Below are 15,205 nucleotides of genomic sequence, written 5' to 3' on the forward strand. Positions count from 1 at the left end.
AACAGGGTCCGGTGTCGTGGTTGTACTGGCTGCTCAACAGATTCCCTGAATCTCTTCCTTGGGGTGGGAATATCTCAATCCGATGGACAGCTCCCAAAGTCATCACCTTCCACAAATTCACTTCAGCAAGCGATGTCTGGAGTTATGGCATTGTGATGTGGGAAGTGACGTCCTTTTGAGAGAGGCCATACTGGGACATGACCAATCAGGATGTGAGTGACACTTTCAGGTCCTTGAAGGGGGTCCTCAACCTGAGGCCACCCACCAGATCTCTTGGATGGGGTCTCTGCCTGTTTTCCACCCACCCTCATGATGGCCTGTGTTGCTCTGAGGCTGCAAGTTCTTCTTTTCTTTGCTGCTACACTGATGTAGCAGAAAGGGTTATCAAATATTACAGTTCTTTAAAATTAAGCTTTTGCAATTTTGCAATAAACAGGGAAACTGTCTGCCTAATCAAGCTTGCTAGGCCTAAAAGTGGTCGGGCCAGAGTTTGAGTCTGCCTCAGTGGCTTTCAGTCAGCAAATTTTGGACCAGGAGTCCATCCACCCAGTTGAATGTTTGTTTCAGGCACAGCTGGAGTGAACGGAATAGAGAAAAGAATTTGGCAGCCAAAGCATCTGTCCTTAAGACAAGTCTCTAGTCCTCCTGACCACAAAACTATTCTACTTCTGGGCCTGGGACAATAAACCTGGGAAACCTGAGCATGGAGAAGGAGCCAGCTTGCTGCCAAAGGAGGCAGCCAGAGAGCCTTTGAAACTGGATCAAGGAAGCATGTCAGTCCCACAGATGCCTCGCGCTAAGCTGGAAGAGAGTGACAACTTGACAGAAGACTCGCTGGAGAGTCATCTGAATCCTGGGCCCAACTGGTGCCCAGGCTCTGTGCAGCGTGCCACCCTGGGGTTTGAGGAGTGCCTCTGGCAGGAACAGGAACTCCAACACGCCTCCCCTGTTGCGCCATTACCCATCCACAAGAACTCCAAGAACGAATCAGCAGCGGCTGATGCATCCTTGAAGGGCAAGGATGAAGAACCATCTCCTGAGCTGGCCCAGACCTCCAGGGATAAGGAGGCTGCAAGAGTTGGGTACACCAAGAATGAGACGGGTTCCGAACAGCCCACTGCGCTGTCTGTCTCTCCCCCTCAGGATGACCTGTTGGAGAGCTCTCATGCAGAGGTCTCAGGGTTGGCCAAAGAGCAAAGAACAGTGATTTCAATGGAAGGCCACAAAAAGATCCCTGCTCCTTGCCTTCTCCCAAAGAGAATTGAGATTATCGAGTACACCCATGTGGCCAGGTTGCCCAGTCTCTCTGGAGCAGATTTCCCAGCAACAGAGCAGAACCATGAATCTGAGGTGCCAGAGAAAGCCCAGGTGATAGTTGCAGCATCCATGGTTGATGAGAACTGCAATGCACCATTATGCTCTGAAAATCCTCTTGACTGTTATTGAGGCCTTCAAGACTGGAGCACAGGGACTTCAAGAAAGCTGTCTTCTCCTTGGGGAGTCTTGAGGAGGAGGACTTTGGGGCATTGACAGACCCGGAAGCTTCACTGTTAGTGAGCCAGGTAAGCTGTCCGCCCCCACTGCACTCAGATTGCCTTGCTCCCAAGCACTTTGTTTGCTTAAAGGGGGTCACGCAGGACAGCACAAGCTCAGACCCAGAGCCTGCCCCTTTGCAGGGCTATGCTGGAAACGGACAGTTTGCATTTGAGGAGTGAGGGGACACCTTTCGCTGAAGGAGCAAGGGGGCCCTAGCACAGTGAAGCCTGGGGGACTTAAACATGCCCTGTCAGCTAGACCCATCTGCTGGGGCAGCTCCAGAAACCATGGCTGCCTCCTCTCTTTGCTGCAGCCTCCCCCACAGCGCCAGCAGTGACAGCATGCAAGACATGAGTGGCAGCCCTTGCTCAGTGAAACAATGCGCAAAGGAAATGGAGGCCCAGATCCAGCAAGCAGGCCTCACCACGCCTTCCCACATGAAACGATCAGCGTCCTTAACCACGCTCGGTTGCCTGGATATGTTAAAGGACACTCTCTCTTCCTGCGCCAGCCCAGCCTCTGTTGACCCGCTTCCTGCCATCTGTGGCCAGAGAGAGCATGCAAATGCTTTGGAGCACAGTGCACAAGGCCTGGATGTGACACTTTTGCCCCCTGTCCTCCAGGCACACCAGCTAACAGTGCATTTTGTGGAGCTGCTCGAGATGACAGAATGCATCGCCCTCAGCAAACCATTGGAGGGGCCGCCAGCACAGTATGCCAAAGAGTTCAGTCTGACTCCACCGCTCTCAGAAGTGAAATTGACTAACCCCCAAATGGCTGGGTTGCCGGGTTTGCCGATGCCCCTAAGGCTGGCTGTGGTGCCCAGGTATCAACACGGTAGAACTCGACTGCCAAGGAGACTGAAAAAAGCAAATGACAGGAAACGTGCAACCAATCCCCTGTATAATACCACGTGATCTTTGGTCACCCCCCTTGCCCCCTCCATTAAAAAAAAAAAAAGAAATCCTTGACATTTTTTGCAAAACCATTATTGTGTTCTTCAGATGGGGCAGATGTGATATATATTGAAACATGCACATTATTGGTTAATTTTATATACGTTTGTCATTTTTACTGTTCCTGTTGCATGTAGGTTTCAAGGTGGCTGGTTTCTTGGTTCTCCCCCACATGAGTGACTGCAAAGTTGCAGTTTTATTATTTTCATATTCTACTTCCTGCCTTTCCCTTCCAAGGGACCACAGGCCAGTACAAGAAATACATTTTAACCACAAGAACAGAAAATGTTGTCAGTGGCAGAAGCTCAAACTGTAAGGGGCGGGGGCCCTAGGCAGGATTTTCAGTCATTGTGAGTCTGGGTGGGCATGCTGGCCTTGAGCAGAATGTACACTTCGATGGGAACGTACATTTAGGACCTTGGGGTAGAATTCCAGAACACTGCATCAGAACAGTGCATTCACAGGGAGAAGGCACAGCCAGCCAGTTGCAACAAAGATCTACTCGCGTTTATACAATTTTGCACTGACTTTCATTGATGATATACCCACATTCACCAAAAACTTCCCAGGGCACCTCATACACTTAGAAAAACATCTCTGTTTTGAAAAAGGCAGTCTTGACAGTAAATGCTAACAAATGCCACTTGGGGTTACCAGAAATCATATATCTGAGACACAGAATAGGAAGTGGGAACATACCACTGTTATAGGACACAGAGGAAGCAATTAAGAAACTAGCCATATCACAGACCAAAAAACAAGTGAGTGTACTCCACAGAACGGAAGGTATCTATAGATGATTCATCCCAAATTTTGGGGAGATTGCAGTTCCCCTACATAACCTCATGAGGAAGGGCAACCCACCCCACAGTAAAGTAGGCAGAGAAGTGTCAAGAGGCTTTTCAGTCTTTAAAAGAGGCCTTCATATCGAAGCCTGTGCTGTGAGCCCCAGAGTATTTTATGCAATTCATCACAGCAACTGATGCCAGTCAGGGAGCAGTTCTGATGCAAAACCAACATTGTCTAAGACATCATGTGTCTTATCTGAGCCGTAAGCTAAATGACAGATTGCAAAACTATTCACCTGTTCAGAAAATGTGCCTAGCCATCATATGGGCTCCCTCCAAGCATTATATTTGGCACTAAACACACATTATTAGGAGACCACCATTCTTTGAAATGGCTGCAAACAATTAGAAAAAACAACGCATTATTACAGAGAATGTCCTGGTGTATCCATGAATGCAATTTTAGTAGCCACTCATAAAAAACAAAGAGAACACTGTTGCAGATTTCTCAGTGTGAGGTGTAGGTCAGTGACCAGAGGAAAGTTCCCAGACCAGAGCAACCCATGCTGACTAATGGCCAGTGACAAATAACCAGACTAGAGTAACAGGTGATAAAAGTGAACCGATTCAAGTACACAGACCCGAGAAAACAGATGACCGGCACCCAGAAACAAGTACCAAGACGAGATCAGCCAGTGATGGAGAGTGATCTGAGGTGGATGTCCAGCCAAGACTGAGTAGGGGTGATCAGAGACCAGGAAGTCAAGACCAAGTCCGTGAGAGTTGACATCAGACCGGAGAACAATTGTGTGCCTGACAAAAGGGAAGAAGAGGATCCGACTTTAGCAGAGGCAATGGCAGAGACTCCCAAGGGGTACTGCATTGCGAAAGGGATGCTACATGCTGCCCTTCTGGGAGAGACAGTGTTCTGCTACGAAAAAGTGGGGGATCTGTAATGTTTTGTATTTAAATACTTTAGGCTTCTTTTCTGCTTGCTAATGTGGGTTAATTTATTAATGTTAGTTTAAATGGAGGCCTCTGAGGACAGAAGGAGGGGGCAGGATGGATGAGTGGAGTATAATCAGATTGGACAGTAGCTGCACCACAGAGGGTGGAGTGAACTGCAGTACTGAGTGCTGTGAGAGAGCCCAGCACAGGCTCATCCCTTCATGCCCTCCCTCTGCCAATCTGCATATATTCACATTGGTGGCAGGTGACTATCTAGCCTCTTCTTAAATGCTTCCAAGGAAGGAGAGCTCGGCACCTTCTGAGGAAGCCTGTTCCCCCAAGAAACCACTCTGTCAGGGAGTCCTTCCTAGTGTTTGGCCAAAAAATCTTTTGCTTTAATTTTGTCCCAGTGTTTCTGGTCCAACCCTCTAGACACTCTCCATCTTTGAATTGCTCCTTTGAGCATGTTACAGCTTGTCAACATCCTTCTTAAACTGTCATGCCAAAAACTGAGCACAGTACTCAGAGTGAGGTCTAACCAGAGCAAAGCGATACCATCACTTTGTTAGATCCGGATACCATATTTCTGTGGATACAGCCTAGAATCGCATTTGCCTTTTTATCTACTGCATCACACTGCTGACTTATGTCCAGTGTGTGATCTATTAAGCCCCCTAGATGCTCTTCATATGCACTACTGACAAGACAAGTCCCCCTCATCCTATAATTATGTCTTTGGTTTTTCCTACCCAATACAGAAGTTTACGTGTATCTCTGTTGAAATGTATTTTCTTAGTTTTAGCCCAGTTTTCCAGCCTGTCAAGATCATCCTGAATCTTGGGTACCAGATTGCATACAAGTAAGTTGTGTTAGGCCCAGATTTTAAGCTAGAGTCTCACCTGAGCTGTCTCTGATTCAGTGGTCATTCTGACAGCCTCAGCGTTTGTGGGATCAGGCACAGCTTAATACAAACACTTTCTTGCCCTAGAAAAGAACAAGGGAGGTTAGTGAGAGGGGCTGCTTGAGGGGACAGGCTTTGGCTTTGTGATAGTGCCCCCCTACTCAAAGTACACAGGAAAACCCTTTCATATAACCCTGTAAGGAGGGCAATACAATCAGCCCCACATTACAGATCGAGGACATTGATTGGGTGGATTATCTCAGGCCCCCTTGTGAGTTTGTGGCTGAGCTGAGAACTAGCCTTCTCCAGCTCCTACAGTCAGCCTTTCTGTCACACCACCTGCTGATAAGAGCATCCCAACTCCCACTATTTCGCTCATTTAATGATCTGACTATTTTGAAAAACGCAATCGTGGGGGTTGTGATATACAAATAAAGTGGCTCAAGAGTTCACTTGGTTTCATGATGGCAGTTTGTTCTAGATTATTGCCAGGTTGCAGTGAATCAGACTGCTGTTCCATTTGGCCTGCTACCACCTGCTCTGATTAGATTTCCTAGCCTGTCTTGGATCAGTGTTCTCTCTGTCTCTTTCTGGATTCTCTTTTCTACGCTACAGGACTGAAGTGGATGGAATTTGTTTTTATTTTACATATTTAATTTTATTAATATATCAGTAAGTAAAGCCCTGCAAACTCAGCTGCATACTCAGTTTTTCTAGATAAAAGGTGTGGGACTGCAGAAGTCAACCAGACTTCAGCGTTCAGAGACAGAAAGGTGGGATGTGTTTGATCCCGTCGTCACAGTCTCTGCCCCCCCAGCCAAAGCTCAGCCAGCAACAACAAAGGAACCCCCCTAAAAGACATATACTTTGCAAAAAGTGAAAAGAGTCCAGTAGCACCTTTAAGACTAACCAACTTTACTGTAGCATAGGCTTTCGAGAACCACAGTTCTCTTCGTCAGATGCATGGAGGGTATGAATCTGACTGTGGTTCTCTGTAGGCCGGAGTAGGCATGCCACACAGCCTCCATTAACTGCTCTTTACATTTCTACATTCCTGATCTCCTGGTCAGTTGGCACACAACAGGAATCAGGAAGTAGTTGTAACATGTTTCATCTTGTTCTCTCATCATTCACAGAGCACAACATTCCCATACACTCTAAGTAACATTCTCCTATGCTCAGAAGCTCATGATGTACCTTTCTTTCCGTCATGCTTCCTAGATAAGGCAAAAGTCTGATCACAGCATATTTTGCTTAGTTGGCTGAGAATGGAATGTGTAACTTGTAACTGTTGCTATAGCCATATTTGGGCATCCGGGACTTCCTGAATACAAGCTAATAAAACTCTCACCTCCATCTTTGGAGGGACAGACTTTGCATCCAGATCCTGCCTCGTGTCGTTCTCGAGAGCCTATGCTACAGTAAAGTTGGTTAGTATTAAAGGTGCTACTGGACTCTTTTCTATTTTGCTACTGCAGACTAACATGGCTAACTCCTCTGGATCTATTGCAAAAAGTGGAAACCCACAATTCAAGAGAAATCTCTGTATAAGACCACATACAAAAAAGAGATCTTAATAAATATTTATAAATAGATTATAAAGTCCAAAGTGACTAGGTGCTACAATACATTATAAAGACATTAAAGACAGTCTCTTCTCAATAAATATGAACTATTTACTTCAGAGAATATCCATATCTCACAATAAATATTCTGGCACAGAAATAGGTGTGTTTTTACAAAATTGGATGAATGGCCAAATTGGGAAAATGCACTAACTTCAGAAAGTAGGAAGTTCTTTCTCTTCTTTACTAGGTGAGATGAGAAAAAGCATTCCTGAAAGAGAATTCAACAGGTAAGTTCAACAGGTAAATATCAAAGATGAACCTACATGGACCCAACAAGTGGCCAGCGGCTTTATTTTGTTTCATTAAGTAATCGAGCCCAGACATGCGCAGAGCGTGAAGAGGCTAGCTCTGCATTCTGGCTGGCTGCATGACTGGCCCACAGCAGCTCTTCCCTGGACTGAGCTTCAGCTGCTGATCCTCAGCCCATCATGGTTCAGAGCGCCCACTGCACAAGCAGGCTCCAGTCTCAAAAGCCAAAGAGAGCCGAGAAAAATGGGCCACACTTTCCTGTCTCATTCCCAGCTAAGGCTGCCTATTACGCAAACTGGAGAAAGCCAGACTGAGACGGTTTAGAAGATCGTTAGCCTTATCCAAGATTTGGGTGTGATCTCAGTTGCACTGAAGCTGAACAGGCTACTTTCCTGGCAGAAGAGCCTTTTAGCAAGTTATAAAACTAAGGACTAGGAACAGAGGGGCACCTGCAAGTTTGTTTTCTGTTTCCCCTTCTGTGTGATTCTCTGTCTGTGCAGGCACGCAACCATTACGCATATGCAACACAGCCGCTCAATATATTTGATGCTGTCCCTGGTGCTGAACTGACTGTTCTCTCAACTATTTGTCTTCGGACAAAAACCAAAGATGAACAACTGTCTCTTAGGCAGGGAATCTGTGCCAGAAAGAGTGCAACAAGAAGCCAGAATTTGGTACCAAGGCAAACAGCAATCGCTCTCCTTCACTAAGGCGCAGCCACATCGGCAGAACTCTGCCCATTTCTGAACAGAAACAAAAGCAGGCAGAAGAGAGTGCAAGTTACACCAGATGTGTATAAAGCATAGCAGCTTACTATCTAAAGGACCCCCATGGGTGACCACACTAGGCGACACCAGTTGCTAAGGCACTGTGTTAAAGGCGCACTTATCAAATGCTTCAATATCTTGCAGGCACGGACACACAAGTTTTCAAACTCTGCATCTCACCCCTCTGAACTTCAAACAAGCCACGTATCAGTTCCTTCTGAGTTCTACCAGAGCAGACATTTCCCTACTTCTCCTCCTTTGGAAAGGCAGGTCTGTACTCCCCAAGAGCCACCACCACGCATGCTGACAGAGAAGAGCCAGCAGCCAGCACTCCAGTTTGTGCCTGCAGAGCACAAAATCATGCTCCCTTGGAACAATGAGGCTATGACCTAAAGGCTTCTGCAGATTATTACAGAAACATCTGATCTAAGACCTTGACGGAAACACAGGGACAAAGAGTTATAAATAAATAAGGTGGCATAAGGTCCTGCATTTCTTTCAAAACCGAACTCTCCGATTCTTTAGCTCAAACATCCGCCCAGCAGTATTCACACAGAAGGGGAAAAGGATATCAGAGAAGGGCTTCGATGGTTCACACCTGACCTGCCGCAGGGCACAGTTCTAAAGCAAAGAGAGGGCATTTCTGAACCAGCCCACGGCCGCAGGCGCTTGAACCAGCCATTCCCACCACCCACACAAACCACCCACTGCAGCGGGTGCCTCACCGGAGAGCCTTCGCCTTCTCGTCTAGGTGGACGGATGCAGGAGAGGTGAACAGTTTTCTAGTCACCAGAGTTAAGCTTCACCACAACGGCATCTGCATTCAGCACCTGCATCACCTGAGCAGACAGAGGAACAGGAATCGATGGGGAATCCCAATGCCATCCTGAGCTCTGTGGGCAGGAATGTTCTCTCATCTACAGGAAATCAACTACAGGGCCAAAAGGCTCCCGAGAACCCCTTTTTTATCAGCAAGTTTTAGGAGGAGGTCAGGATTTCTCCTACACAGCCCCACAGTCTCCCCACCCCACCCCAGGCTCAGAGCAGCACCAGAGGCAAAACAGGCTCAGCTGCCCACCCACCCCCCCGGGCCCAGAGATGCTGGCGGTGCCTGCTGCAGAAGGCAAGCCCGTGAGCCACACCAAAGCACTCCCAGAAGAGCAGACAGGCGTCTGTCCCAACCCCTCAGCCAGCCCTCAAGTGCAAGAGGGAGCATGAGGCTGGGCAGACCATGGTCAGCCCAGCAGAGCTTTGCTTGGCCTCCTATTCGGCCAGTCTCACCTTTCCCCAGATACACCATTCCATACTCCTTTCTGGCCTTGGCGAGTCTTGTGCTCCACTCTGAAGCAAGCCTCCTTTCCTTTCCGAAGGGATTCACGGGCTGGAAATCCCCACGGCTGGGAGGAGAAAGCAAGGCACAAGTCACTTGTGGATGAAGTCACTGCCATGCAATTCTAGCCCTACCCCTTCTTTTTGGACAAAACCGTACTTTGCTGTAGGAAAGCCACCAACCTTCCTGCTGACAAGAGGACACTGTTACCTTCACCTCACCTGCTTGACAGGCTATCCTGAAACATCACTGAAATCCACCCACTACCAGTCTTGCAATAAAAACATATCCCTCTGCCACAGATTAACAGGGCCCCACAGCAATCTCAGGGATGACCAAACCCACTAGGTATCAATCGCTCATTTCTATAAACCATGTCTGAGCAGATAAGAGTATACCCGTATGGCTGGCATTTCAAACATACGTACGTACATACATACTGCTTTTTCAAGCTTTTAAAAATCAATTAACGTTTTGCTGCAGCACAATACTGTTACAGCAACAAAGTGTTAATTTCAAGCTACCATTTTTTAAGTCTCTAACGCTCTTGATTGCAAAGTTGTAAGGGGAAGTGTGCAGCGTGCACATTTCACCTTATCAATCTGGAAGGAAAACGACTAGAGAGTGACCATTAGTTCTGGGGGGGCCAAGTGGGGTACTCTCCAGGAAGATCCGTACTTCAGTCAAAGGGCAAGGGGCAGAAGCACCAAACACACAACTGTTGCTTGCCTTTTGAATAGCGCAAGACCCCCTGGTGCTTTACTCACAGGTTCTATTAAAGGCTGAACAGAAGCATGAAGAAATTATCCTACTTGTTAATGATACAAACTGGCAGCAGCTACAATGACTGTAGAGGAACAGATACACATTCCCAGCAGTCTCGATACCAACCATGGCGAGGACCAGCTCTGCGCCTCCTTTTGTGTCACCAACAGCTAGGAGTCAGTGTGAACAGGCCTCTTGGCAATGCAAAGGGGTTCACCTTGGGAAATAAACATTATGGGGACAGAACTACAATTACCTTCATGAAGAAAAACGGGATGCCAGGGAGCAAGTCTGCTAGATTTCAAGTCTTGAAGTCTCTCTCGACTGCTGGCAGGAAAGTTCCCCTCAAGCATGAACAAACTTATAATCCTACAAAATTTGTTTCCATCCGTTACCTCCAGTGGGAGAAATGTTTTTGTGTCAAAGATACACAGGTTATACCCATCTTCTAGAAGATCAAGGACATACTTCACAGAGGGATATCTTCCCTTCAACACCCTTGACACCCAAAACCTTGAAAACGCAGCTTGTTTGACAGTGAGGTGTTTTATGGGATGTTCCTTTGGCTCAGATAGCTTATAATTTTTTTCATAGCATTTGACTCCTGAGATGATTCTCAAAGATTGGGGACCTTTATTTTATACTCTTGCCTCACCCTCCTCTTCCGCTCGGAGAGTATGCTGGGAGATGGTTCAGTGCCTTCCCTGCTGGTGCTGGGCTCAGACTGGGAACTGGGCTCTTCCATTGTCATGAGGGGGGTGGATCTCAACTTTGTCCTGAAGGCTTCTGAGAAGGGCCCCTCTTCAGTGGCAGAATCCGGCACAAACACACTCTCTTCCAGAAAAGGCTTTTCGACTGGTGGAGCTCCAGGTGAAGCTGTTTCTGAGGGAGGGCATACCAGGCTTGGCCTCTGGAGGAGGTCTTCTTTGCCATCTGCAGCCTCCGTTGCTGATGGTATTGCCTCTCCCTCACCTTTTTCACCTTTGTGTGGGTGGCCTTTTTCTGAACTGACAGATGTTCGCTGTTCAGAACATTTCCTTTTCCAAAATTCTGTGGATCCTTTTGCCTCCTCGATTGTTTTTTGCGGGAGCTCAATTGTTTCGTTAGCCTCCTTTTTTCAGTTTTTATTGAAACTGCATAAAATACAAAAATGCAAAAAACATTAGAAGTCGTAAAATGATAATTACAAATGACAATGAAGCAATACATAGTGCATTGAATTACAACAGATTGTAGCTGGTTAATTACAGATTACAGAGAGAATGTGCTTAACAATACCCAACATGGATAGCCTTAATGTAGTAAAACAATATTTAATAAGAGCGTAAAGATAACTTACACATTGGCACACACGCTTGACAGCTTGCTGTTGATTCTGTATTTTGTCCTTTACCCTTCTCTGAATTTCATCTAGCCTGGATTTTATGACATGGACCTGCTCGCTGAATGCCTTTATTTCACTCCTCCTCTCCTCAGCTTCCTTTTCATAATTTCCCAGTGATTCTTTGTGCCTCAAAAGCCTTTCTTCCTTTTCTTTGGCTCTGTGCAATATCCGCTTGGCTGGCGCTGAACACTTCTGAGAAGAACTCCTCTCCAACAGCAGAATCTTGCACAAACATGCTCTCTTCCAGAAAAAGCTTTTGTCATTCTGAGGAAGGGCATATTGGATTGGCCTGCTTTCTGTCAGTACGAGTGCTTTTTCATAATGTATCCTGAGAAGGTCTTCTTTGAGATTTGCAACATCAGTGGCTGATGGCACCACCTCTTCCTCGGTGTCTTCACCTTCTTTTTCCGGGCCTTTTAAAAAACTGACAGCTTGTTACTGTGGCTTAAACCAGCAGGTTAAAAATAATTTTCTCTGGGTGCTCCAGCCCAAGTATTTCTGAAAGAATGGTGCATGTTAACTAGTTAATCAATTGCCAAAGCATGTTTATATTACAACTAAACAGAGTATCTAAATTTTCCAGGATGGCATACTTTGATAGATCTAAAAACAGAAGCTTAATTTTCCCACAAAATGTTCACATAGACAACCATTCCGCATCCCCTAAGCTGTCCTTAAAATGTCTGAATCTATATTCATTGTAGGCCTGGAGTTGGCACGCCACGCAGTCTACATGACGACTTCCTGCATTCCTGATTCCTGGTCGATCGGCACACCACCCAGGAACCGGGAAAGTAGCGTCAATATGTTTCATCTGAGCGTAATAAAAGTCACTCATCCTTCTCAGAGCACAATACTCCCATACACTCCAAGTAATACTCTTACATGTCTTAAGGTCCACTGTGTTCCTTTCGCTATGCCTGATAGATAAGACAGAAGCCTGATCACAGCATATCTGCTTAGCTAGCCATGACTGGTTTAGAATGTGTAGCTGTTGCTATAGACATATATGGGCATTGCTCTTATCCGGGTTCCTGAAAGCTTTCTCAATAAAACAGTCGCCTCCATGTTGGAGGGACAGACTTTGCATCCAGATCTTGTCTCGTGTCGTTACTACAATTCATAATACGAGAGGCAAGCAAACCAAAGGGCTCAGATATTTAAGAGCAGGAAATTACACAAGTTCACAAGGTGGGCCCAGTGCACAATCCTCTAAATGTTACAGAAGATGACATCTCCAGGAGTCAGGGCTAGACCAGCCAGACCCTGGCTCCCACTATCAACAATAATAATAATGACATTCGATTTATATACCGCCCTTCAGGACAACTTAATGCCCACTCAGAGTGGTTTACAAAGTGTTATTATTACCCCACAACAATCACCCTGTGAGGTAGGTGGGGCCGAGAGAGCTCCAGAGAACTGTGACTCGCCCAAGGTCACCCAGCTGGTTTCATGGAGGAGTGGGGAATCAAACCCGGCTCTCCAGATTACAGTCCCATGCTCTTAACCACTACACCAAACTGGCTCTCAAGCCAATCACCATTCCTAAGAGTAACCAGTGTGGCTCATATGCCAATCAGGAAAGGAGCAAACCGAATCCACTCACAGGAAAGGGCTTCCAGATAACTGGGGGAAGGCTCAGGCATGCAGAAAAACAGGACTGTAAAGTTAACTATAAAAAACCAAAAAAAGGTCTAAGGAGGACTGAGTTTGCTCAAAGAAAAAAAATAAGGCATCATGAATAAAGCCACGAGTCTGCAGAATCCCAGAAGTGGGAAGGGGGGGGGGGTCCCCACTCCTGCAATCCCTCACGGATTTCTACTTTGTCACCCATAATGCAGGACACTCTGCTCATCATGATGTTTGAACAAGGTTGTTTACTCATGTTTGTTAGCTTATTAAGAAGAGCACTCTTTGATTGATACAAAACCATGATTCTGTTATAAACAAGCTACTTTGAAAGAGAACCTGAAGTATATTTTTTAAATCACCCACTTTTATTGACCCCGTAAGCCACCCAGTCATCATTCAAAACAATTTAGGTCTCAAAATATTCTTAACCGGAGCATGACTGGGCTCGCTTTTTCCCCCGTTGAAACCTTCCCCAAAGACTGGCAACTCTGCTTACTTGTACTGTGGCAGCCAAGAAGCATCTTCAACTCACCAGGATTCCTCCTCCAGACTAAGCTTAGGAAAAGAGGGCAACCCCATCCATTTTGCCAATTAAAGGAGACAGGGAGAAAAAGAATTGCTGTGGAAACAGAAGAGCAATACTAAGAACATAAGAGAAGTCGTGTTGGATCAGGCCAATGGCCCGTCCAGTCCAACACTCTGTATCACACAGTGGCCAAAAACCAGGTGTCATCAGGAGGTCTGGCAGTGGGGAAGGGACACTAGAAGCCCTCCCACTGATTGCCCCCCCCCAAACACCAAACATACAGAGCATCACTGCCCTAGACAGAGAGTTCCATCTATACCTTGGGGCTAATAGCCTCTGATGGACCTCTGCTCCCTATGTTTATCCAATCCCCTCCTGAAGCTGTCTGTGCTTGAAGCTGCCACCACCTCCTGAGGCAGTGAATTCCACGTGTTAATCACCCTTTGGATAAAGAAGTACTTCCTTTTATCCATTCTAACCTGACTGCTCAGCAATTTCATTGAGTGCCCTCGAGTTCTTGTATTGTGAGTAAGGGAGAAAAATACTTGTTTCTCTACCTTCTGTATCCCATGCATAATCTTGTAAACCTCTATCATGTCACCCCTCAGTCTTTGTTTCTCCAAGCTAAAGAGCCCCAAGGCAGCCTCTGACTAATTTGATTCCTTGCCACAGACAAGCGTGCTGTCCTCACATGAAGTGCAATGGGACTATGTAGTTCTACATACGCACCCCTCTGTCACTAAACACAAGTACTGTTCATTTTTGAAGTGACTAGACCAAGTGTGGACCCTTCTCTTTTTTTAAACAATCCCTTTTACCTGGGTGAAGGAGACTCCACCCAGGGAAAGGGTTTCATAACAACAGCTACCAACGTTTACTCGTGCAAATTAGCCAATACACTCTATTTGAAGCAAGAAATCTTCTGAGAAGGACGTAAAGAGACTGTTCAATGTCACCTCTTTACTGTTCATTGCTGAATGCAAATATTTCCCCCCATGGCTCCCAGATCCACAGACAGACTACTGGAGAATGTAAAAGGGTTTCAGGAAATTCTAGCAGCAATCTTTAGCACAAAGCCCAAAAGACTGCATTGGCACCACTGGGCAAGCTATTCATATATACCCCCTGGAAGGTGCAGAGTCATTAAAAAAAACTGTCAGAAAGTTTCAAAGATACTTTTGGTTTGGGGTAAGCAAATTCCACTTTCCAGACTCCTACCTGTGTGGAAGCTAAATTAAAAGGAGTGAAATTTATTAAGTATAGTCCTGTGACACTTTCAAAACTGACAGATTTATTTTTGCACAAGCTTTTGGGGAGCAGAACCAACTTCATCAGGTGCATGGTTAGGTGTATGTTAGACAGAGAGAAAACATTTTCTTCATATCCATGTCAAATGTTAGAAGACTCCTTTTTCTAAGTTCCATTCTCCAGTGGGAAGCAGGCCTAGACTCTGAGGAATTAAAGCAAGAGGGCTCCATGTTGCTGACCAGCTTCCAAAAAACAGTGGGATGAGCAGGGGCCCAGTTTGGTGTGGTGGTTAAGAGCACGGGACTCTAATCTGGAGAACTGGGTTTGATTCTTCACTCCCCCGCTTGAAGCCAGCTGGATGACCTTGGGTCGGTCACAGCTTCTAGGAGCTCTCTCAGGCCCACCCACCTCATAGGAAGTTGTGGGGATAACAACATACTTTGCAAACCGCTCTGAGTGGGTGATAATTGATCCTGAAGGGCGGTATGTAAATCAATTGTTGTTGTTATTCAGTTACCCAGTTCTCAGGATCCACGAGAGGCAT

At 46.2% G+C, this 15,205-nt stretch overlaps 1 pseudogene; it reads left to right on the forward strand.

Moving 5' to 3' along the window:
• Positions 1–197: 197 nt before the first annotated feature.
• On the forward strand, positions 198–2,468 carry LOC129327031 (protein phosphatase Slingshot homolog 2-like; annotated as a pseudogene).
• The last annotated feature ends 12,737 nt before the right edge of the window (positions 2,469–15,205 follow it).

This window comes from Eublepharis macularius, chromosome 4 (assembly GCF_028583425.1).
Source record: "Eublepharis macularius isolate TG4126 chromosome 4, MPM_Emac_v1.0, whole genome shotgun sequence".
Classification (NCBI taxonomy): Eukaryota; Metazoa; Chordata; class Lepidosauria; order Squamata; family Eublepharidae; genus Eublepharis; species Eublepharis macularius.